This window comes from Carica papaya, chromosome 5 (assembly GCF_054855325.1).
Source record: "Carica papaya isolate Zhongbai chromosome 5, ASM5485532v1, whole genome shotgun sequence".
NCBI lineage: Eukaryota > Viridiplantae > Streptophyta > Magnoliopsida > Brassicales > Caricaceae > Carica > Carica papaya.
Window position 1 is genome coordinate 29,955,205 of NC_142313.1, and position 20,600 is coordinate 29,975,804.

General features: G+C 46.7%; 8 non-coding genes and 36 pseudogenes across 8 annotated transcripts; 15 read left to right on the plus strand and 29 right to left on the minus strand.

Moving 5' to 3' along the window:
- The first annotated feature begins 7 nt into the window (after nt 1-7).
- Nucleotides 8-126, plus strand: LOC148261871 (5S ribosomal RNA; annotated as a pseudogene).
- A 562-nt stretch (nt 127-688) lies between these two features.
- On the plus strand, nt 689-806 carry LOC148261872 (5S ribosomal RNA; annotated as a pseudogene).
- Nucleotides 807-1,010: 204 nt separating this feature from the next.
- Nucleotides 1,011-1,129, plus strand: LOC148261873 (5S ribosomal RNA; annotated as a pseudogene).
- Nucleotides 1,130-1,338: 209 nt separating this feature from the next.
- Nucleotides 1,339-1,457, plus strand: LOC148261874 (5S ribosomal RNA; annotated as a pseudogene).
- Nucleotides 1,458-1,661: 204 nt separating this feature from the next.
- On the plus strand, nt 1,662-1,780 carry LOC148261875 (5S ribosomal RNA; annotated as a pseudogene).
- A 209-nt stretch (nt 1,781-1,989) lies between these two features.
- Nucleotides 1,990-2,108, plus strand: LOC148261876 (5S ribosomal RNA). Its single transcript, XR_015820186.1, has one exon. It is a non-coding gene; the product is annotated as a 5S ribosomal RNA (ribosomal RNA).
- Nucleotides 2,109-2,312: 204 nt separating this feature from the next.
- Nucleotides 2,313-2,431, plus strand: LOC148261877 (5S ribosomal RNA; annotated as a pseudogene).
- Nucleotides 2,432-2,640: 209 nt separating this feature from the next.
- LOC148261878 (5S ribosomal RNA) lies at nt 2,641-2,759 on the plus strand (annotated as a pseudogene).
- A 559-nt stretch (nt 2,760-3,318) lies between these two features.
- Nucleotides 3,319-3,437, plus strand: LOC148261879 (5S ribosomal RNA; annotated as a pseudogene).
- Nucleotides 3,438-3,641: 204 nt separating this feature from the next.
- Nucleotides 3,642-3,760, plus strand: LOC148261880 (5S ribosomal RNA; annotated as a pseudogene).
- A 563-nt stretch (nt 3,761-4,323) lies between these two features.
- LOC148261881 (5S ribosomal RNA) lies at nt 4,324-4,442 on the plus strand (annotated as a pseudogene).
- A 205-nt stretch (nt 4,443-4,647) lies between these two features.
- On the plus strand, nt 4,648-4,766 carry LOC148261882 (5S ribosomal RNA; annotated as a pseudogene).
- Nucleotides 4,767-5,328: 562 nt separating this feature from the next.
- Nucleotides 5,329-5,447, plus strand: LOC148261883 (5S ribosomal RNA). Its single transcript, XR_015821021.1, has one exon. It is a non-coding gene; the product is annotated as a 5S ribosomal RNA (ribosomal RNA).
- Nucleotides 5,448-5,817: 370 nt separating this feature from the next.
- On the plus strand, nt 5,818-5,935 carry LOC148261884 (5S ribosomal RNA; annotated as a pseudogene).
- A 6-nt stretch (nt 5,936-5,941) lies between these two features.
- LOC148261885 (5S ribosomal RNA) lies at nt 5,942-6,060 on the plus strand (annotated as a pseudogene).
- Nucleotides 6,061-6,274: 214 nt separating this feature from the next.
- Nucleotides 6,275-6,392, minus strand: LOC148261886 (5S ribosomal RNA; annotated as a pseudogene).
- A 561-nt stretch (nt 6,393-6,953) lies between these two features.
- LOC148261887 (5S ribosomal RNA) lies at nt 6,954-7,071 on the minus strand (annotated as a pseudogene).
- Nucleotides 7,072-7,276: 205 nt separating this feature from the next.
- On the minus strand, nt 7,277-7,395 carry LOC148261888 (5S ribosomal RNA; annotated as a pseudogene).
- A 559-nt stretch (nt 7,396-7,954) lies between these two features.
- LOC148261889 (5S ribosomal RNA) lies at nt 7,955-8,073 on the minus strand (annotated as a pseudogene).
- Nucleotides 8,074-8,633: 560 nt separating this feature from the next.
- Nucleotides 8,634-8,752, minus strand: LOC148261890 (5S ribosomal RNA; annotated as a pseudogene).
- A 205-nt stretch (nt 8,753-8,957) lies between these two features.
- LOC148261891 (5S ribosomal RNA) lies at nt 8,958-9,076 on the minus strand. Its single transcript, XR_015819763.1, has one exon. It is a non-coding gene; the product is annotated as a 5S ribosomal RNA (ribosomal RNA).
- Nucleotides 9,077-9,963: 887 nt separating this feature from the next.
- On the minus strand, nt 9,964-10,082 carry LOC148261892 (5S ribosomal RNA; annotated as a pseudogene).
- Nucleotides 10,083-10,286: 204 nt separating this feature from the next.
- LOC148261893 (5S ribosomal RNA) lies at nt 10,287-10,405 on the minus strand (annotated as a pseudogene).
- Nucleotides 10,406-10,967: 562 nt separating this feature from the next.
- LOC148261894 (5S ribosomal RNA) lies at nt 10,968-11,085 on the minus strand (annotated as a pseudogene).
- An 887-nt stretch (nt 11,086-11,972) lies between these two features.
- Nucleotides 11,973-12,091, minus strand: LOC148261895 (5S ribosomal RNA; annotated as a pseudogene).
- A 206-nt stretch (nt 12,092-12,297) lies between these two features.
- LOC148261896 (5S ribosomal RNA) lies at nt 12,298-12,416 on the minus strand (annotated as a pseudogene).
- A 204-nt stretch (nt 12,417-12,620) lies between these two features.
- Nucleotides 12,621-12,739, minus strand: LOC148261897 (5S ribosomal RNA; annotated as a pseudogene).
- A 205-nt stretch (nt 12,740-12,944) lies between these two features.
- Nucleotides 12,945-13,063, minus strand: LOC148261898 (5S ribosomal RNA; annotated as a pseudogene).
- Nucleotides 13,064-13,626: 563 nt separating this feature from the next.
- On the minus strand, nt 13,627-13,745 carry LOC148261899 (5S ribosomal RNA). Its single transcript, XR_015820504.1, has one exon. It is a non-coding gene; the product is annotated as a 5S ribosomal RNA (ribosomal RNA).
- A 209-nt stretch (nt 13,746-13,954) lies between these two features.
- On the minus strand, nt 13,955-14,073 carry LOC148261900 (5S ribosomal RNA; annotated as a pseudogene).
- A 235-nt stretch (nt 14,074-14,308) lies between these two features.
- LOC148261901 (5S ribosomal RNA) lies at nt 14,309-14,427 on the minus strand (annotated as a pseudogene).
- A 205-nt stretch (nt 14,428-14,632) lies between these two features.
- Nucleotides 14,633-14,751, minus strand: LOC148261902 (5S ribosomal RNA; annotated as a pseudogene).
- A 562-nt stretch (nt 14,752-15,313) lies between these two features.
- LOC148261903 (5S ribosomal RNA) lies at nt 15,314-15,432 on the minus strand (annotated as a pseudogene).
- A 562-nt stretch (nt 15,433-15,994) lies between these two features.
- LOC148261904 (5S ribosomal RNA) lies at nt 15,995-16,113 on the minus strand (annotated as a pseudogene).
- A 209-nt stretch (nt 16,114-16,322) lies between these two features.
- LOC148261905 (5S ribosomal RNA) lies at nt 16,323-16,441 on the minus strand (annotated as a pseudogene).
- A 559-nt stretch (nt 16,442-17,000) lies between these two features.
- LOC148261906 (5S ribosomal RNA) lies at nt 17,001-17,118 on the minus strand (annotated as a pseudogene).
- Nucleotides 17,119-17,323: 205 nt separating this feature from the next.
- LOC148261907 (5S ribosomal RNA) lies at nt 17,324-17,441 on the minus strand (annotated as a pseudogene).
- Nucleotides 17,442-18,000: 559 nt separating this feature from the next.
- Nucleotides 18,001-18,118, minus strand: LOC148261908 (5S ribosomal RNA; annotated as a pseudogene).
- A 559-nt stretch (nt 18,119-18,677) lies between these two features.
- LOC148261909 (5S ribosomal RNA) lies at nt 18,678-18,796 on the minus strand. Its single transcript, XR_015820998.1, has one exon. It is a non-coding gene; the product is annotated as a 5S ribosomal RNA (ribosomal RNA).
- A 206-nt stretch (nt 18,797-19,002) lies between these two features.
- Nucleotides 19,003-19,121, minus strand: LOC148261910 (5S ribosomal RNA). The gene has a single exon (XR_015820791.1). It is a non-coding gene; the product is annotated as a 5S ribosomal RNA (ribosomal RNA).
- A 198-nt stretch (nt 19,122-19,319) lies between these two features.
- LOC148261911 (5S ribosomal RNA) lies at nt 19,320-19,438 on the minus strand (annotated as a pseudogene).
- A 206-nt stretch (nt 19,439-19,644) lies between these two features.
- On the minus strand, nt 19,645-19,763 carry LOC148261912 (5S ribosomal RNA). Its single transcript, XR_015820815.1, has one exon. It is a non-coding gene; the product is annotated as a 5S ribosomal RNA (ribosomal RNA).
- A 199-nt stretch (nt 19,764-19,962) lies between these two features.
- On the minus strand, nt 19,963-20,081 carry LOC148261913 (5S ribosomal RNA; annotated as a pseudogene).
- Nucleotides 20,082-20,287: 206 nt separating this feature from the next.
- LOC148261914 (5S ribosomal RNA) lies at nt 20,288-20,406 on the minus strand. Its single transcript, XR_015819864.1, has one exon. It is a non-coding gene; the product is annotated as a 5S ribosomal RNA (ribosomal RNA).
- Nucleotides 20,407-20,600: the final 194 nt, after the last annotated feature.

Here is a 20,600-nt window from a genome sequence, read left to right on the forward strand (position 1 = left end):
ATTAAACAGGTGCGATCATACCAGCACTAAAGCTCCGTATCCCATCAGAACCCCGTAGTTAAGTGTGCTTGGGCGAGGGTAGTACTCGGATGGGTGACCACTTGGGAAGCCCTCGTGTTGCACCTATTTTTTTTCGGATGGGTTGTTCGACGTTACGCGCGAATGGAATTATAAACCGCTGGTTCATTTGCAAAGGTGAGTCACGGTGCCGGGGCATATTACTTGATATTAGAACGAGAAAGAGAGATGAAGAGTGCACGCACAAGGAAACAAATGACGGGAGGAGGGATGGAAGGAGAAAGAGTGTATGTATTTGCAGTGTACAATGAAACATGAGGGATCATACCAGCACTAATGCAACAGATTCTATCAGAACTCCACAGTTAAGGGTGCTTGGGCGAGAGTAGTACTTCGGATGGGTGACCACTTGGGAAGGCCTCGTGTTGCACCCATTTTCTTGGGAGGTCCTCGTGTTGCTCCCATCTTTTTGTAGATGATTCTTTCGACGTTACGCGCGACTTGATTTATGGTCCGCAGGTTTATTTGCAAATGTGAGTCACAGCACCATGGCATTTTACTTGATATTAGAACGAGTACGGGAGGTGCAGTGCGCACGCACAACGAAACAAAAGACGGGAGGAGGAAGAAAAGAGAAGGAGTGTATGTATTTGAAGCGCAAAATTAAACAAGTGGCATCATACCAGCACTAATGCACTGGATTCCATCAGAACTCTGCAGTTAAGTGTGCTTGGGCGAGAGTAGTACTCGGATGGGTGACCTCTTGAGAAGTCCTCGTATCGCAACAATTTTTTTTCAGATGGGTCGTTCGACGTTACGCGCGACTGGAACTATGGTCCGCTGGTTTATACGCAAATTTGAGTCAAGAATCAGGGGCATTTTAATCGATTTTAGAACGAGAAGGAGAGGTGTAGTGTGAACGCACAAGGAAACAAATGATGGGAGGGGGGGAGGGAAGAAGGAGTGTATGTATTTTCAGCACGAAATTAAACAGGTGCGGTCACACCAGCACAAATGCACCGGATCCCATCAGAACTCCGCAGTTAATTGTGCTTTGGTGAAAGTAGTACAATGATGGGTTACCTCCTGGGAAGTTCTCGTGTTACACCCATTTTCTTTTTTTCAGATGTGCCGTTCGACATTACGCGCAACTTTAATTATGGTCCGCAGATTTATTCGCAAATGTAAGTCATGGTGCCGTGGCATTTTACTTGATATTTGAACGAGAACGAGAGGTGCAGTGCGCACGCACAAGGAAACAAATGACGGGAGGGGGAAGAAAGGAGAAGGAATTTATGTATTTGCAGCGCGAAATGAAACGGGTGTGATCATACCAGCACTAATGCACCGGATCCCATCAGAACTCCGCAGTTAAGTGTGTTTGGACGAGAGTAGTACTCGGATGGGTGACCTCTTGGGAAGTCCTCGTATCGCAACAATTTTTTTTCAGATGGGTCGTTCGATGTTACGCGCGACTGGAACTATGGTCCGCTGGTTTATACGCAAATATGAGTCAAGAATCAGGGGCATTTTAATCGATATTAGAACGAGAAGGAGAGGTGCAGTGTGAACGCACAAGGAAACAAATGATGGAAGGGGGGGAGGGAAGAAGGAGTGTATGTATTTTCAACACGAAATTAAACAGGTGCGGTCACACCAGCACAAATGCACCGGATCCCATCAGAACTCCGCAGTTAAGTGTGCTTTCGCGAAAGTAGTACAATGATGGGGTACCTCCTAGGAGGTTCTCGTGTTGCACCCATTTTCTTTTTTTCAGATGTGCCGTTCGACGTTACGCGCAACTTTAATTATGGTCCGCAGATTTATTCGCAAATGTGAGTCACAGCGCCGTGGCATTTTACCTGATATTTGAACGAGAACGAGAGGTGCAGTGCGCACGCACAAGGAAACAAATGACGGGAGGGGGAAGAAAGGAGAAGGAGTTTATGTATTTGCAGCGCGAAATGAAACGGGTGCGATCATACCAGCACTAATGCACCGGATCCCATCAGAACTCCGCAGTTAAGTGTGTTTGGGCGAGAGTAGTACTCGGATGGGTGACCTCTTGGGAAGTCCTCGTATCGCAACAATTTTTTTTCAGATGGGTCGTTCGATGTTACGCGCGACTGGAACTATGGTCCGCTGGTTTATACGCAAATATGAGTCAAGAATCAGGGGCATTTTAATCGATATTAGAACGAGAAGGAGAGGTGCAGTGTGAACGCACAAGGAAATAAATGATGGAAGGGGGGGAGGGAAGAAGGAGTGTATGTATTTTCAACACGAAATTAAACAGGTGCGGTCACACCAGCACAAATGCACCGGATCCCATCAGAACTCCGCAGTTAAGTGTGCTTTCGCGAAAGTAGTACAATGATGGGGTACCTCCTGGGAGGTTCTCGTGTTGCACCCATTTTCTTTTTTTCAGATGTGCCGTTCGACGTTACGCGCGACTTTAATTATGGTCCGCAGATTTATTCGCAAATGTGAGTCACGGCGCCGTGGCATTTTACCTGATATTTGAACGAGAACGAGAGGTGCAGTGCGCACGCACAAGGAAACAAATGACGGGAGGGGGAAGAAAGGAGAAGGAGTTTATGTATTTGCAGCGCGGAATTAAACGGGTGCGATCATACCAGCACTCATGCACCGGATCCCATCAGAACTCCCCAGTTAAGTGTGCTTGGGCGAGAGTAGTACTCGGATGGGTGACCTCTTGGGAAGTCCTCGTGTCGCACCAATTTTTTTTCAGACGGGTCGTTCGACATAATGCGCGACTGGAACTGGGGTCCGCTGGTTTATACGCAAATGTGAGTCAAGAAGCAGGGGCATTTTAATCGATATTAGAACGAGAAGGAGAGGTGCAGTGTGAACGCATAAGGAAACAATTGATGGGAGGGGGAGGGAAGGAGAAGGAGTGTATGTATTTTCAACACGAAATGAAACAGGTGCGATCATACCAGCACTAATGCAACGGATTCTATCAAAACTCCGTAGGTAAGGGTGCTTGGGCGAGAGTAGTACTAGCATGGGTTACCTCCTTCGAAGTCCTTATATTTCACCCATTTTCTTGTGAAGTTCTCGTGTTACACCCATTTTTTTGCAGATGATTCTTTCGATGTTATGCGCGACTTGAATTATGGTCCTCAGGTCTATTCGCAAATGTGAGTCACGGCACCGTAGTATTTTACTTGATATTAGAACGAGCACGGGAGGTGCAGTTCGCACGCACAAGGAAACAAATGACGGGAGGGGAAAGAAAGGAGAAGGAGTTTATGTATTTGCAGCGCAAAATTAAACGGGTGCGATCATACCAGCACTAATGCACTGAATCCCATCAGAACTCCGCAGTTAAGTGTGCTTGGGCGAGAGTAGTACTCGAATGGGTGACCACCTGTGAAGTCCTTGTGTTGCACCAATTTTTTTTCAGACGGGTCGTTCGACGTTACGCGCGACTCGAACTATGGTCCGCTGGTTTATACGCAAATGTGAGTCAAGAATAAGGGGTATTTTAATCGATATTAGAACGAAAAGGAGAGGTGCAGTGTGAACGCACAAGAAAACAAATGATGGGAGGGGGAGAGGGAAAAAGGAGTGTATGTATTTTCAGCACGAAATTAAACAGGTGCGGTCACACAAGAACAAATGCACCGGATCCCATCAAAACTCCGCAGTTAAGTGTGCTTTGGCGAAAGTAGTACAATGATGGGTTACCTCCTGGGAAGTTCCCATGTTGCACCCATTTTCTTTTTTTCAGATGTGCCATTCGACGTTACGCGCGGCTTTAATTATGGTCCACAGATTTGTTCGCAATTGTTAGTCATGGCGCCGTGACATTTTACTAGATATTTGAACGAGAACGAGAGGTGCAGTGCGCACGTACAAGGAAACAAATGACGGGAGGGGGAAGAAAGGAGAAGGAGTGTATGTATTTTCAGCACGAAATGAAACAGGTGCGATCATACCAGCACTAATGCAACGGATTCTATCAGAACTCCGTAGGTAAGGGTGCTTGGGCGAGAGTAGTACTAGCATGGGTTACCTCCAGCAAAGTCCTTATATTTCACCCATTTTCTTGTGAAGTCCTCGTGTTGCACCCATTTTTTTGCAGATGATTCTTTCGACGTTACGCGCGACTTGAATTATGGTCCTCAGGTTTATTCGCAAATGTGAGTCACGGAGCTGTAGCATTTTACTTGATATTAGAACGAGAACAGGAGGTGCAGTGCGCACGCACAAGGAAACAAATGACGGGAGGGGGAAGAAAGGGGAATGAGTTTATGTATTTGCAGCGCAAAATTAAACAGGTGCGATCATACCAGCACTAATGCACCGGATCCCATCAGAACTCCGCAGTGAAGTCTGCTTGGGCGAGATTAGTACTCGGATGGGTGACCTCTTGGGAAGTCCTCGTGTCGAACCAATTTTTTTTCAAACGGGTCCTTCGACGTTACGCGCGTCTGGAACTAGGGTCCGCTGGTTTATACGCAGATGTGAGTCAAGAAGCAGGGGCATTTTAATCGATATTAGAACGAGAATGAGAGGTGAAGTGTGAACGCACAAGGAAACAAATGACGGGAGGGGGAAGAAATGAGAAGGAGTGTATGTATTTGCAGCACGAAACTAAACAGGTGCGATCATACCAGCACTAAAGGTCCGGATCCCATCAGAACTCCGCAGTTAAGTGTGCTTGGGCGAGAGTAGTACTCGGATGGGTCACCACCTGAGAAGCCCTTGTGTTGCACCTATTTTTTTTTTGGATGGGTTGTTCGACGTTACGCGCGAATGGAATTATAAACCGCTGGTTCATTTGCAAAGGTGAGTCACGGTGCCGGGGCATATTACTTGATATTAGAACGAGAAAGAGAGATGCAGAGTGCACGCAGAAGGAAACAAATGACGGGAGGGGGGATGGGAGGAGAAAGAGTGTATGTATTTGCAGTGCAGAATGAAACTTGAGGGATCATACCAGTACTAGTGCAGCGGATTCTATCAGAACTCCGCAAGTTAAGGGTGCTTGGGCGAGAGTAGCACTAGGATGGGTGACTTCCTGCGAAGTCCTTATATTTCACCCATTTTCTTAGGAAGTCCTCGTATTGTACCTATTTTTTTGCAGATGATTCTTTCGACGATACGCGCGACTTGATTTATGGTCCGCAGGTTTATTCGCAAATGTGAGTCACGGCGCCGTGGCATTTTACTTGATATTAGAACGAGCACGGGAGGTGCAGTGCGCACGCACAAGGAAACAAATGACGGGAGGGGGAAGAAAGGAGAAAGAGTTTATGTATTTGCAGTGCGAAATTAAACTGGTGCGATCATACCAGCACTAATGCACTGGATCCCATCAGAACTCTGCAGTTAAGCGTGCTTGGGCGAGAGTAGTACTCGGATGGGTGACCACCTGGGAATTCCTTGTGTCGCACCAATTTTTTTTCAGACGGGTCGTTCGACGTTACGCGCAATTGGAACTATGGTCCACTGGTTTATACGCAAATGTGAGACAAGAACCAGGGGCATTTTATTCGATTTGAGAACGAGAAGGAGAGGTGCAGTGTGAACGCACAAGGAAACAAATGATGAGAGGGGGGGAGGGAAGAAAGAGTGTATGTATTTTCAGCACGAAATTAAACAGGTGCAGTCACACCAGCACAAATGCACCGGATCCCATCAGAACTCCGCAGTTAAGTGTGCTTTGGCGAAAGTACGGGAGGTGCAGTGCGCACGCACATGGAAACAAATGACGAGAGGAGGAAGATAAGAGAAGGAGCGTATGTATTCGAAGCGCAAAATTAAACAAGTGGCATCATACCAGCAATAATGTACGGGATCCCATCAGAACTCTGCAGTTAAGTGTGCTTGGGCGAGAGTAGTACTCGGATGGGTGACCTCTTGGGAAGTCCTCGTATCGCAACAATTAAACAGGTGTGATCACACCAGCACTAATGCACCGGATCCCATTAGAACTCCGCAGTGAAGTGTGCTTGGGCGAGATTAGTACTCGGATGGGTGACCTCCTGGGAAGTCCTCGTGTCGCACCAATTTTTTTCAGACGGGTCATTCGACGTTACGCGCATACACTCCTTCTTCCCTCCCCCCCTCCCATCATTTGTTTCCTTGTGCGTTCACACTGCACCTCTCCTTCTCGTTCTAATATCGATTAAAATGCCCCTGATTCTTAACTCACATTTGCGTATAAACCAGCGGACCATAGTTCCAGTCGCGCGTAACGTCGAACGACCCATCTGAAAAAAAATTGTTGCGATACGAGGACTTCCCAAAAGGTCACCCATCCGAGTACTACACTCGCCCAAGCACACTTAACTGCAGAGTTCTGATGGGATCCAGTGCATTAGTGCTGGTATGATGCCACTTGTTTAATTTTGCGCTTCAAATACATACACTCCTTCTCTTTTCTTCCTCCTCCCGTCATTTGTTTCCATGTGCGTGCGCACTGCACCTCCCTTACTCGTTCTAATATCAAGTAAAATGCCAGGGCGCCGTGACTCACATTTACGAATAAACCTGCGGACCATAAATCAAGTCGCGCGTAAAGTCGAAAGAATCATCTGCAAAAAGATGGGTTCAACACGAGGACCTACCAAGAAAATGGGTGAAATATAAAGACATTGCATGAGGTCACCCATCCGAGTACTTTTCTCGCCCAAGCACCCTTAACTGCGGAGTTCTGATAGAATCCGTTGCATTAGTGCTGGTATGATCCCTCATGTTTCATTCTGCACTGCAAATACATACACTCTTTCTCCTCCCATCCCCCCTCCCGTCATTTGTTTCCTTGTGGGTGTACTTTGCATCTCTCTTTCTCGTTCTAATATCAAGTAATATGCCCCAGCACCGTGACTCACCTTTGCAAATGAACCAGCGGTTTATAATTCCATTCGCGCGTAACGTCGAACAACCAATCCAAAAAAAAATAGGTACAACACGAGGGCTTCCCAAGTGGTCACCCATCCGAGCACTACTCTCGCCCCAGCACACTTAACTAGGAGTTCTGATGGGATCTGGGGCTTTAGTGCTGGTATGATCGCACCTGTTTAATTTTGCGCTGTAAATACATACACTCCTTCTCCTTTCTTCCCCCTCCCGTCATTTGTATCCTTGTGCCTTAACACTTCACCTCTCATTCTCATTCTAATATCGATTAAAATGCCCTTGCTTATTGACTCACATTTGCGTATTAACCAGCGGACCCTAGTTCTAGACGCGCGTAACGTCGAACGACCCGTCTGAAAAAAATTTGGTGCGACACGAGGACTTCTCATGAGGTCACCCATCCGAGTACTAATCTCGCCCAAGCACACTTAACTGCGGAGTTCTGATCGGATCCGGTGCAATAGTGCTGGTATGATCGCACCCGTTTAATTTTGCGCTACTATTACATAAACTCATTCCCCTTTCTTCCCCCTCCCGTCATTTGTTTCCTTGTGCGTGCGCACTGCACCTCCCGTTCTCGTTCTAATATCAAGTAAAATGCCACGGCGCCGTGACTCACATTTGCTAATAAACCTGAGGACCATAATTCAAGTCGCGCGTAACGTCGAAAGAATCATCTGCAAAAAAATGGGTGCAACACGAGGACTTCACAAGAAAATGGGTGAAATATAAGGACTTCGCAGGAGGTAACCCATGCTAGTACTACTCTCGCCCAAGCACCCTTACCTACGGAGTTCTGATAGAATCCATTGCATTAGTGCTGGTATGATCGCACCTGTTTCATTTCTTGCTGAAAATACATACACTCCTTCTCATTCCTTCCCCATCCCATCAATTGTTTCCTTGTGCGTTCACACTACACCTCTCCTTCTCGTTCTAATATAGATTAAAATGCCCCTGCTTCTTGACTGACATTTGCGTATAAACTAGCGGACCGTAGTTCCAGTCGCGCGTAACGTCGAACGACCCGTCTGAAAAAAAATTAGTGCGACACGAGGACTTCCCAAGAGGTCACCAATCCGAGTACTACTCTCGCCAAAGCACACTTAACTGCGGAGTTCTGACGGGATCCGGTGCATTAGTGCTGGTATGATCGCACACGTTTAATTTCGCGCTGCAAATACATAAATTCCTTCTCCTTTCTTCCCCCTCCCGTCATTTGTTTCCTTGTGCGTGCGCACTGCACCTCCCGTGCTCCTTCTAATATAAAGTAAAATGCTACGGTGCCGTGACTCACATTTGCGAATAAACCTGAGGACCATAATTCAAGTCGCGCGTATCGTCGAAAGAATCATCTGCAAAAAAATGGGTGGAACACGAGGACTTCCTAAGAAAATGGGTGAAATATAAGGATTTCGCAGTAGGTCACCCATCCTAGTGCTACTCTCGCCCAAACACCCTTAACTTGCGGAGTTCTGATAGAACCCGTTGCTTGGTGCTGGTATGATTGCTCATGTTTCATTCTGCGCTGCAAATACATACACTTTTTCTCCCTCCATCCCCCCTCCCTTCATTTGTTTCCTTGTGCATACACTCTGCATCTCTCCTTCTCGTTCTAATATCAAGTAATATGCCCCGGCACCGTGACTCACCTTTGCAAATAAACCAGCGGTTTATAATTCAATTCGCGCGTAACGTCGAACAACCCATCCGAAAAATAATATGTGCAACACGAGGGCTTCCCAAGTGGTCACCCATCCGAGTACTTCTCTTGCCCAGGCACACTTAACTGCGAAGTTCTGATGGGATCCGGAGCTTTAGTGCTGGTATGATCGCACCTCTTTAATTTTGCGCTGCAAATACAAACACTCCTTCTCCTTTCTTCCCCTTCCCGTCATTTGTTTCCTTGTGCGTTCACACTTCACCTCTCATTCTCGTTCTAATATCGATTAAAATGCCCCTACTTCTTGACTCACATTTGCGTATAAACCAGCGGACACAAGTTCCAGACGCGCGTACCGTCAAACGACCCGTCTGAAAAAAAATTGGTGCGACACGAGGACTTCCCAGGAGGTCACCCATCCGAGTACTAATCTCGCCCAAGCACACTTCACTGCGGAGTTCTGATGGGATCCGGTGCATTAGTGCTGGTATGATCGCACCAGTTTAATTTTGCGCTGCAAATACATAAACTCATTCCCCTTTCTTCCCCCTCCTGTCATTTGTTTCCTTGTGCGTGCGCACTGCACCTCCCGTTCTCGTTCTAATATAAAGTAAAATGCTACAGCGCCGTGAATCACATTTGCGAATAAACCTGAGGACCATAATTCAAGTCGCGCGTAACGTCGAAAGAATTATCTGCAAAAAAATGGGTGCAACACGAGGACTTCACAAGAAAATGGGTGAAATATAAGGACTTCGCAGGAGGTAACCCATGCTAGTGCTACTTTCGCCCAAGCACCCTTACCTACGGAGTTCTGATAGAATCCGTTGCATTAGTGCTTGTATGATCGCACCTGTTTCATTTCGTGCTGAAAATACATACACTCCCTCTCCTTCCCTTCCCCTCCCATCAATTGTTTCCTTGTGCGTTCACACTGCACCCCTCCTTCTCGTTCTAATACCGATTAAAATGCCCCTGCTTCTTGACTCAGATTTGCGGATAAACCAGCGGACCCTAGTTCCAATCGCGCGTAACGTCGAACGACCCATCTGAAAAAAAATTTGTGCGACACGAGGACTTCCCAGGAGGTAACCCATGCTAGTACTACTCTCGCCCAAGCACCCTTACCTACGTAGTTCTGATAGAATTCGTTGCATTAGTGCTGGTACGATCGTACCTGTTTCATTTCGCGCTGCAAATACATACACTCCTTCTCCTTTCTTCCCCCTCACGTCATTTGTTTCCTTGTGCGTGCGCACTGCACCTCTTGTTCTCGTTCAAATATCAAGTAAAATTCCACGGCACCATGACTCACATTTGCGAATAAATCTGCAGACCATAATTCAAGTCGCGCGTAACGTCGAACGGCACATCTGAAAAAAAGAAAATAGGTGCAGCACGAGAACTTCCCAGGAGGTAACCCATCATTGTACTACTTTCGCCAAAGCACACTTAACTACGTAGTTTTGATGGGATCCGGTGCATTTGTGCTGGTGTGACCGCACCTGTTTAATTTTGTGCTGAAAATACATACACTCCTTCTTCACTCCCCCCCTCCCATCATTTGTTTCCTTGTGCGTTCACACTGCACCTCTCCTTCTCGTTCTAATATCGATTAAAATGCCCTTGATTCTTGACTCACATTTGCGTATAAACCAACGGACCATAGTTCCAGTCGCGTGAAAAGTCGAACGATCCGTCTGAAAAAAAATTGGTGCGACACGAGGACATCCCACGTGGTCACCAATCCGAGTACTACTCTCGCCCAAGCACACTTAACTACAGAGTTATGATGGGATCCAGTGCATTAGTGCTGGTATGATCGCACCCGTTTAATTCCGCGCTGCAAGTACATAAACTACTTCTCCTTTCTTCCTCCTCCCGTCATTTGTTTCCTTGTGCGTGCGCACTGCACCTCCCGTGCTCGTTCTAATATCAATTAAAATACTACGGTCCCGTGACTCACATTTGCGAATAAACCTGAGGACCATAATTCAAGTCGCGCGTATCGTCGAAAAATTCATCTGCAAAAAAATGGGTGCAACACGAGAACTTCCTAAGAAAATGGGTGAAATATAAGGACTTCGCAGGAGGTCACCCATCCTAGTGCTACTCTCGCCCAAGCACCCTTAACTTGCAGAGTTCTTATAGAATCCGTTGCATTGGTGCTGGTATGAATGCTCATGTTTCATTCTGCGCTGCAAATACATACACTTTTTATCCCTCCATCCCCCCCTCCCGTCATTTGTTTCCTTGTGCGTGCACTCTGCATCTCTCCTTCTCGTTCTAATATCGATTAAAATGCCCCTTCTTCTTGACTCACATTTGCGTATAAACCAGTGGACCCTAGTTCCAGTCGCGCGTAACGTCGAACGACCCGTCTGAAAAAAAATTGGTGCGACACGAGGACTTCCAAGAGGTCACCCATCCGAGTACTATTCTCGCCCAAGCATATTTAACTACGGAGTTCTGATTGGATCCGGTGCATTAGTGCTGGTATGATCTCACCTGTTTAATTCCGCGCTGCAAATACATAAATTCCTTCTCCTTTCTTCCCGCTCCCATCATTTGTTTCCATGTGCGTGCGCACTGCACCTCCCGTGCTCGTTCTAATATCAAGTAAAATGCTAAGGTGCCGTGACTCACATTTGCGAATAAACCTGAGGACCATAATTCAAGTCGCGCGTAACGTCGAAAGAATCATCTGCAAAAAAATGGGTGCAACACGAGGACTTCCTAAGAAAATAGGTGAAATATAAGGACTTCGCATGAGGTCATCCATCCTAGTGCTACTCTCACCCAAGCACCCTTAACTTGCGGAGTTCTGATAGAATCCGTTGCATTGGTGCTTGTATGATCGCTCATGTTTCATTCTGCGCTGCAAATACATACACTCTTTCTCCCTCCATCCCCTCTCCCGTCATTTGTTTCCTTGTGCGTGCACTCTGCATCTCTCCTTCTGGTTCTAATATCAAGTAAAATACCCTGGCATCGTGACTCACCTTTGCGAATGAACCAGCGGTTTATAATTGCATTCGCGCGTAACGTCGAACGATCCATCCGAAAAAAATGGGTGCAACACAAGGACTTCCCAGGAGGTCACCAATCCGAGCACTACTCCCGCCCAAGCACACTTAACTGCTAAGTTCCGATGGGATACGGTGCATTAGTGGTGGTATGATGGCACCTATTTAATTTCGCACTGCAAATACGTACACTCCTTCTCCTTTCTTCCCCTTCCCGTCATTTGTTTCCTTGTGCGTGTGCACTGCACCTCTCGTTCTCGTATAAATATCAAGTAAAATGCCACGGTGCAGTGACTCACATTTTCGAATAAATCTGCGGACTATAATTAAAGTCGCACGTAACGTCGAATGGCACATCTATAAAAAAAAAATGGGTGCAACACGAGAACTTCCCAGGAGGTAACCCATCCTTGTACTACTTTCGCCAAAGCACACTTAACTGCGGAGTTCTGATGGGATCCGGTGCATTTGTGCTAGTGTGATAGCACCTGTTTAATTTCGTGCTGAAAATACATACACTTCTTCTCCTTCCCTCCCCCCTCCCATCATTTGTTTCCTTGTGCGTTCACACTGCACCTCTTTTTCTCATTCTAATATCGATTAATATGCCCCTACTTCTTGACTCACATTTGCGTATAAAGAAGTGGACCATAGTTCCAGTTGCGCGTAACGTCGAACGACTCGTCTGGAAAAAAATTTGTGCGACACGAGAACTTCCCAGGAGGTCACCCATCCGAGTACTACTCTCGCCCAAGCACACTTAACTGCAGAGTTATGATGGGATCCGTTGCATTAGTGCTGGTATGATCGCACCCGTTTAATTTCGCGCTGCAAATACATAAACACCTTCTCCTTTCTTCCCCCTCCCGTCATTTGTTTCCTTGTGCGTGCACTCTGCATCTCTCTTTCTCGTTCTAATATCAAGTAATATGCCCCGGCACCGTGACTCTCCTTTACAAATGAACCAACAGTTTATAATTCCATTCGCGCGTAACGTTTAACAACCCATCCGAAAAAAATAGGTGCAACACGAGGGCTTTCCAAGTTGTCACCCATCCGAGTACTACTTTCGCCCAAGCACACTTAACTGCGGAATTCTGATGGGATCCGGGGCTTTAGTGCTGGATTGATCGCACCTGTTTAATTTCGTGCTGCAAATACATACACTCCTTCTCCTTTCTTCCCCCTCCGGTCATTTGGTTCCTTGTGCGTTCACACTTCACCTCTCATTCTCGTTCTAATATCGATTAAAATGCCCCTGCTTTTTGACTCACATTTGCGTATAAACCAGCGGACCCTATTTCCAGTCGCGCGTAATGTCGAACGACCCGTCTGAAAAAAAATTGGTGCGACACGAGGACTTCCCAATAGGTCACCCATCCGAGTACTACTCTCGCCCAAGCACACTTAACTACGGAGTTCTGATGGGATCCGGTGCATTACTGCTGGAATGATTGCACCTGTTTAATTTCCCGCTGAAAATACATAAACTCATTCCCCTTTCGTCCCCCTCTCGTCATTTGTTTCATTGTGCGTGCGCACTGCAACTCCTGTTCTCGTTCTAATATTAAGTAAAATGCTACAGCGCCGTGACTCACATTTGCGAATAAACCTGAGGACCATAATTCAAGTCGCGCGTAACGTCAAAAGAATTATCTGCAAAAAAATGGGTGCAACACGAGGACTTCCTAAGAAAATGGGTGAAATATAAGGACTTCGCAGGAGGTCACCCATCCTAGTGCTACTCTCGCCCAAGCACCCTTAACTTTCAGAGTTCTGATAGAATCCGTTGCATTGGTGCTGGTATGATTGCTCATGTTTCATTCTGCGCTGCAAATACATAAACTTTTTCTCCCTCTATCCCCCCTCCCGTCATTTGTTTCCTTGTGCGTGAACTCTGCATCTCTCCTTTTCATTCTAATATCGATTAAAATGCCCCTGCTTCTTGACTCACATTTGCGTATAAACTAGTGGACCCTAGTTCTAGTCGCGCGTAACGTCGAACAACCCGTCTGAAAAAAAAAATTAGTGCAACACGAGGACTTCCCAGGAGGTCACCCATCCAAGTACTACTCTCGCCCAAGCACACTTAACTGCGGAGTTCTGATGGGATCCGGTGCATTAGTGCTAGTTTGATCGCACCCGTTTAAGTTTGCGCTGCAAATACATAAACTACTTCTCCGTTCTTCCCCCTCCCGTCATTTGTTTCCTTGTGCGTGCGCACTGCACCTCTCATTCTCGTTCAAATATCAAGTAAAAAGCCACAGCGCCGTGACTCACATTTGCGAATAAATCTGCGGACCATAACTAAAGTCGCGCGTAACGTCGAACGGCACATCTGAAAAAAAGAAAATGGGTGCAACACGAGAACTTCCTAGGAGGTAACCCATCATTGTACTACTTTCGCCAAAGCACACTTAACTGCGGAGTTCGGATGGGATCCGGGGCTTTAATGCTGGTATGATTGCACCTGTTTAGTTTTGCGCTGCAAATACATACACTCCTTCCCCTTTATTCCCCCTCTCGTCATTTGTTTCCTTGTGCGTGCGCACTGCACCTCCCGTTCTCCTTCTAATATCAAGTAAAATTCTTCAGTGCCGTGACTCACATTTGCGAATAAACCTGAGGACCATAATTCAAGTCGCGCGTAACGTCGAAAGAATCATCTGCAAAAAAATGGGTGCAACACGAGGACTTCACAAGAAAATGGGTGAAATATATGGACTTCGCAGGAGGTAACCCATGCTAGTACTACTCTCACCCAAGCACCCTTACCTACGGAGGTCTGATAGAATCCGTTGCATTAGTGCTGGTATGATCGCACCTGTTTCATTTCGTGCTGAAAATACATACACTCCTTCTCCTTCCCTCCCCCTCCCATCAATTGTTTCCTTGTGCGTTCACACTGCATCACTCCTTCTCGTTCTAATATCGATTAAAATGCCCCAGCTTCTTGACTCACATTTCCGTGTAAACAAACCGACCCTAGTTCCAGTCGCGCGTAACGTCGAACGACCCGTCTGAAAAAAAATTGGTGCGACACGAGGACTTCCCAGGAGGTCACCCATCCGAGTATTACTCTCGCCCAAGCACACTTAACTACGGAGTTCTGATTGGATCCGGTGCATTAGTGCTGGTATGATCACACCCATATAATTTAGCGCTGCAAATACATAATCTCCTTCTCCTTTCTTCCCCCTCCCGTCATTTGTTTCCTTGTGCGTGCGCACTGCACCTCCCGTGCTCGTATTAATATCAAGTAAAATGCTACGATGCCGTGACTCACATTTGTGAATAAACCTGAGGACCATAATTCAAGTCGCGCGTATCGTCGAAAGAATCATCTGCAAAAAAATGGGTGCAACACGAGGACTTCCTAAGAAAATTGGTGAAATATAAGGACTTCGCAGGAGGTCACCCATCCTAGTGCTACTCTCGCCCAAGCACCCTTAACTTGCGGAGTTCTGATAGAATCCGTTGCATTGGTGCTGGTATGATGGCTCATGTTTCATTCTGCGTTGCAAATACATACACTTTTTCTCCCTCCATCCCCCCTCCCGTCATTTGTTTCCTTGTGCGTGCACTCTGCATCTCTCCTTCTCGTTCTAATATCGATTAAAATGCCCCTGCTTCTTGACTCACATTTGCGTATAAACCAACGGACCATAGTTCTAGTCGCGCGTAACGTCGAACGACCCGTCTGAAAAAAAAATTAGTGCGACACGAGGACTTCCCAGGAGGTCACCCATCCGAGTACTACTCTCGCCCAAACACACTTACCTGTGGAGTTCTGATGGGATCCGGTGCATTAGTGCTGGTCTGATCGCACCCATATAATTCAGCGCTGCAAATACATAAACTCCTTCTCCTTTCTTCCCCCTCTCGTCATTTGTTTCCTTGTGCGTGCGCACTGCACCTCCCGTGCTCGTTCTAATATCAAGTAAAATGCTACGGTGCCGTGACTCACATTTATGAATAAACCTGAGGACTATAATTCAAGTCGCGCGTATCGTCGAAAGAACCATCTGCAAAAAAATGGGTGCAACACGAGGACTTCCTAAGAAAATGGGTGAAATATAAGGACTTCGCAGGAGGTCACCCATCCTAGTGCTACTCTCGCCCAAGCACCCTTCACTTGCGGAGTTTTGATAGAATCTGTTGCATTGGTGCTGGTATGATGGCTCATGTTTCATTCTGCGCTGCAAATACATACACTTTTTCACCCTCCATCCCCCCTCCCGTCATTTGTTTCCTTGTGCGTGCACTCTGCATCTCTCCTTCTCATTCTAATATCGATTAAAATGCCCCTGCTTTTTGACTCATATTTGCATATAAACCAGTGGACCCTAGTTCCAGTCGCGCGTAACGTCGAACGACCCGTCTGAAAAAAAAATTAGTGCGACACGAGGACTTCCCAGGAGGTCACCAATCCGAGTACTACTCTCGCCAAAGCACACTTAACTGCGGAGTTCTGATGGAATCCGGTGCATCAGTGCTGGTATGATCGCAACTGTTTAATTTCTCGCTGCAAATACATAAACTCTTTCTCCTTTCTTCCCCCTCCCGTCATTCATTTCCTTGTGCGTGCGCACTGCACCTCTCGTTCTCGTTCAAATATCAAGTAAAATGCCACGGCGCCGTGACTCACATTTGCGAATAAATCTGCAGACAATAATTAAAGTCGCGCGTAACATCGAACAACACATCTAAAAAAAAGAAAATGGGTACAACACGAGGGCTTCCCAGGTGGTCAACCATCCGAGTACTACCCTCGCCCAAGCACACTTAACTGTGGAGTTTTGATGGGATCCGGAGCTTTAGTGCTGGTATGATCGCACCTGTTTAATTTCGCTCTGCAAATACATACACTCCTTCTCCTTTCTTCCCCCTCCCATCATTTGTTTCCTTGTGCGTTCACACTTCACCTCTCATTCTCGTTCTAATATCGATTAAAATACCCCTACTTCTTGACTCACATTTGCGTATAAACCAGCGGACCCTAGTTCCAGATGCGCGTAACGTCGAACGACCCGTCTGAAAAAAAATTGGTGCGACACGAGGACTTCACAAGAAAATGGGTGAAATATAAGGACTTCGCAGGAGGTAACCCATGCTAGTACTACTCTCGCCCAAGCACCCTTACCTACGGATTTCTGATAGAATCCGTTGCATTAGTGCTGGTATGATCGCACCTGTTTCATTTCGTGCTGAAAATACATACACTCCTTCTCCTTCCCTCCCCCTCCCATCAATTGTTTCCTTGTGCGTTCACACTGCACCTCTCCTTCTCGTTCTAATATCGATTAAAATGCTACTGCTTCTTGACTCACATTTGCGTATAAACCAACGGACTCTAGTTCCAATCGCGCGTAACATCGAACGACCCGTCTGAAAAAAATTTGGTGCGACACGAGGACTTCCCAGGAGGTCAACCATCCGAGTACTAATCTCGCCAAGCACACTTAACTGCGAAGTTCTGATGGGATTCGGGGCTTTAGTGCTGGTATGATCGCACCTATTTAGTTTCGCGCGGCAAATACATACACTCCTTCTCCTTTCTTCCTCCTCCCGTCATTTGTTTCCTTGTGCGTTCACACTTCACCTCTCATTCTCGTTCTAATATCGATTAAAATGCCCCTGCTTCTTGACTCACATTTGCGTATAAACCAGCGGACCCTAGTTCCAGACGCGCGTAACGTCGAACGACCCGTCTGAAAAAAAATTGGTGCGACACGAGGACTTCCCAGGAGGTCAACCATCCGAGTACTAATCTCGCCAAGCACACTTAACTGCGAAGTTCTGATGGGATCCGGGGCTTTAGTGCTGGTATGATCGCACCTGTTTAGTTTTGCGCTGCAAATACATACACTCCTTCTCCTTTCTTCCCCCTCCCGTCATTTGTTTCCTTGTGCGTTCACACTTCACCTCTCATTCTCGTTCTAATATCGATTAAATTGCCCCTGCTTCTTGACTCATATTTGCGTATAAACCAGCGGACCCTAGTTCCAGATGGGCGTAACGTCGAACGACCCGTCTGAAAAAAAATTGGTGCGACACGAGGACTTCACAAGAAAATTGGTGAAATATAAGGACTTCGCAGGAGATAACCCATGCTAGTACTACTCTCGCTCAAGTACCCTTACCTACGGAGTTCTGAAAGAATCCGTTGCATTAGTGCTGGTATGATCGCACTTGTTTCATTTCATGCTGAAAATAAATACACTCCTTCTCCTTCCCTCCCTCTCCCATCAATTGTTTCCTTGTGCATTCAAACTGCACCTATCCTTCTCGTTCTAATATCGATTAAAATGCCCCTGCTTCTTGACTCACATTTGAGTATAAACCAGCGGACCCTAGTTCCAGACGCGCGTAACGTCGAACGACCCGTCTGAAAAAAAATTGGTGCCACACGAGGACTTCCCAGGAGGTCAACCATCCGAGTACTAATCTCGCCAAGCACACTTAACTGCGAAGTTTTGATGGGATCCGGGGCTTTAGTGCTGGTATGATCGCACCTGTTTAGTTTCGCGCTGCAAATACATACACTCCTTCTCCTTTCTTCCCCCTCCCGTCATTTGTTTCCTTGTGCGTTCACGCTTCACCTCTCATTCTCGTTCTAATATCGATTAAAATGCCCCTACTTCTTGACTCACATTTGCGTATAAACCAGCGGACCCTAGTTCCAGATGCGCGTAACGTCGAACGACCCGTCTGAAAAAAAATTGGTGCGACACGAGGACTTCACAAGAAAATTGGTGAAATATAAGGACTTCGCAGGAGATAACCCATGCTAGTACTACTCTCGCTCAAGTACCCTTACCTACGGAGTTCTGAAAGAATCCGTTGCATTAGTGCTGGTATGATCGCACTTGTTTCATTTCATGCTGAAAATAAATACACTCCTTCTCCTTCCCTCCCCCTCCCATCAATTGTTTCCTTGTGCGTTCAAACTGCACCTATCCTTCTCGTTCTAATATCGATTAAAATGCCCCTGCTTCTTGACTCACATTTGAGTATAAACCAGCGGACCCTAGTTCCAGTCGCGCGTAACGTCGAACGACCCGTCTGAAAAAAAATTGGTGCGACACGAGGAATTCCCAGGAGGTCACCCATCCAAGTACTACTCTCGCCCATGCACGCTTAACTGCGGAGTTCTGATGGGATCCGGTGCATTAGTGCTGGTATGATCGCACCTGTTTAATTTCGCGCTGCAAATACATAAACTCATTCCCCTTTCTTCCCCCTCCCGTCATTTGTTTCCTTGTGCGTGCGCACTGCATCCATCCTCATCGTTCTAATATCGATCAAAATGCCCTTGCTTCTTGACTCACATTTGCGTATAAACAAGTGGACCCTAGTTCTAGTCGCGCGTAACGTCGAACGACCCGTCTGAAAAAAAAATTAGTGCGACACGAGGACTTCCCAGGAGGTCACCCATCCGAGTACTACTCTCGCCCAAGCACACTTAACTGCGGAGTTCTGATGGGATCCGGTGCATTAGTGCTGGTATGATCGCACCTGTTTAATTTCGCGCTGCAAATACATAAATTCTATCTCCTTCCTTCCCCCTCCCGTAATTTGTTTCCAAGTGCGTGCGCACTGCACGTTCAAATATCAAGTACAATGCCACGGCGCCGTGACTCACATTTGCGAATAAATCTGCGGACCATAATTAAAGTCGCGCGTAACGTCGAACGGCACATTTGAAAAAAAAAAAATGGGTGCAACACGAGAACTTCCCACGAGGTAACCCATCATTGTACTACTTTCACCAAAGCACACTTAACTGCGGGGTTCTGATGGGATCCGGTGCATTTGTGCTGGTATGATCGCACCTGTTAAATTTTGCGCTGCAAATACATAAACTCATTCCCCTTTCTTCCTCCTCCCGTCATTTGTTCCCTTGTGCGTGCACTCTGCATCCATCCTTCTCGTTCTAATATCGATAAAAATGCCCTTGCTTCTTGACTCACATTTGCGTATAAACCAGTGGACCCTATTTCCAGTCGCGCGTAACGTCGATCGACCCGTCTGAAAAAAAAATTAGTGCGACACGAGGACTTCCCAGGAGGTCACCCATCAGAGTACTACTCTCGCCCAAGCACACTTAACTGCGGAGTTCTGATGGGATCCGGTGCATTAGTGCTGGTATGATCGCACCTGTTTAATTTCGCGCTGCAAATACATAAATTCTATCTCCTTCCTTCCCCCTCCCTTCATTTGTTTCCAAGTGCGTGCGCACTGCACGTTCAAATATCAAGTACAATGCCACGGCGCCGTGACTCACATTTGCGAATAAATCTGCGGACCATAATTAAAGTCGCGCGTAACGTCGAACGGCACATCTGAAAAAAAAGAAAATGGGTGCAACACGAGAACTTCCCACGAGGTAACCCATCATTGTACTACTTTCACCAAAGCACACTTAACTGCGGGGTTCTGATGGGATCCGGTGCATTTGTGCTGGTATGATCGCACCTGTTAAATTTTGCGCTGCAAACACATAAACTCATTCCCCTTTCTTCCTCCTCCCGTCATTTGTTCCCTTGTGCGTGCACTCTGCATCCATCCTCATCGTTCAAATATCGATCAAAATGCCCTTGCTTCTTGACTCACATTTGCGTATAAACAAGTGGACCCTAGTTCTAGTCGCGCGTAACGTCGAACGACCCGTCTGAAAAAAAAATTAGTGCGACACGAGGACTTCCGAGGAGGTCACCCATCCGAGTACTACTCTCGCCCAAGCACACTTAACTGCGGAGTTCTGATGGGATCCGGTGCATTAGTGCTGGTATGATCGCACCTGTTTAATTTCGCGCTGCAAATACATAAATTCTATCTCCTTCCTTCCCCCTCCCGTCATTTGTTTCCAAGTGCGTGCGCACTGCACGTTCAAATATCAAGTACAATGCCACGGCGCCGTGACTCACATTTGCGAATAAATCTGCGGACCATAATTAAAGTCGCGCGTAACGTCGAACGGCACATCTGAAAAAAAG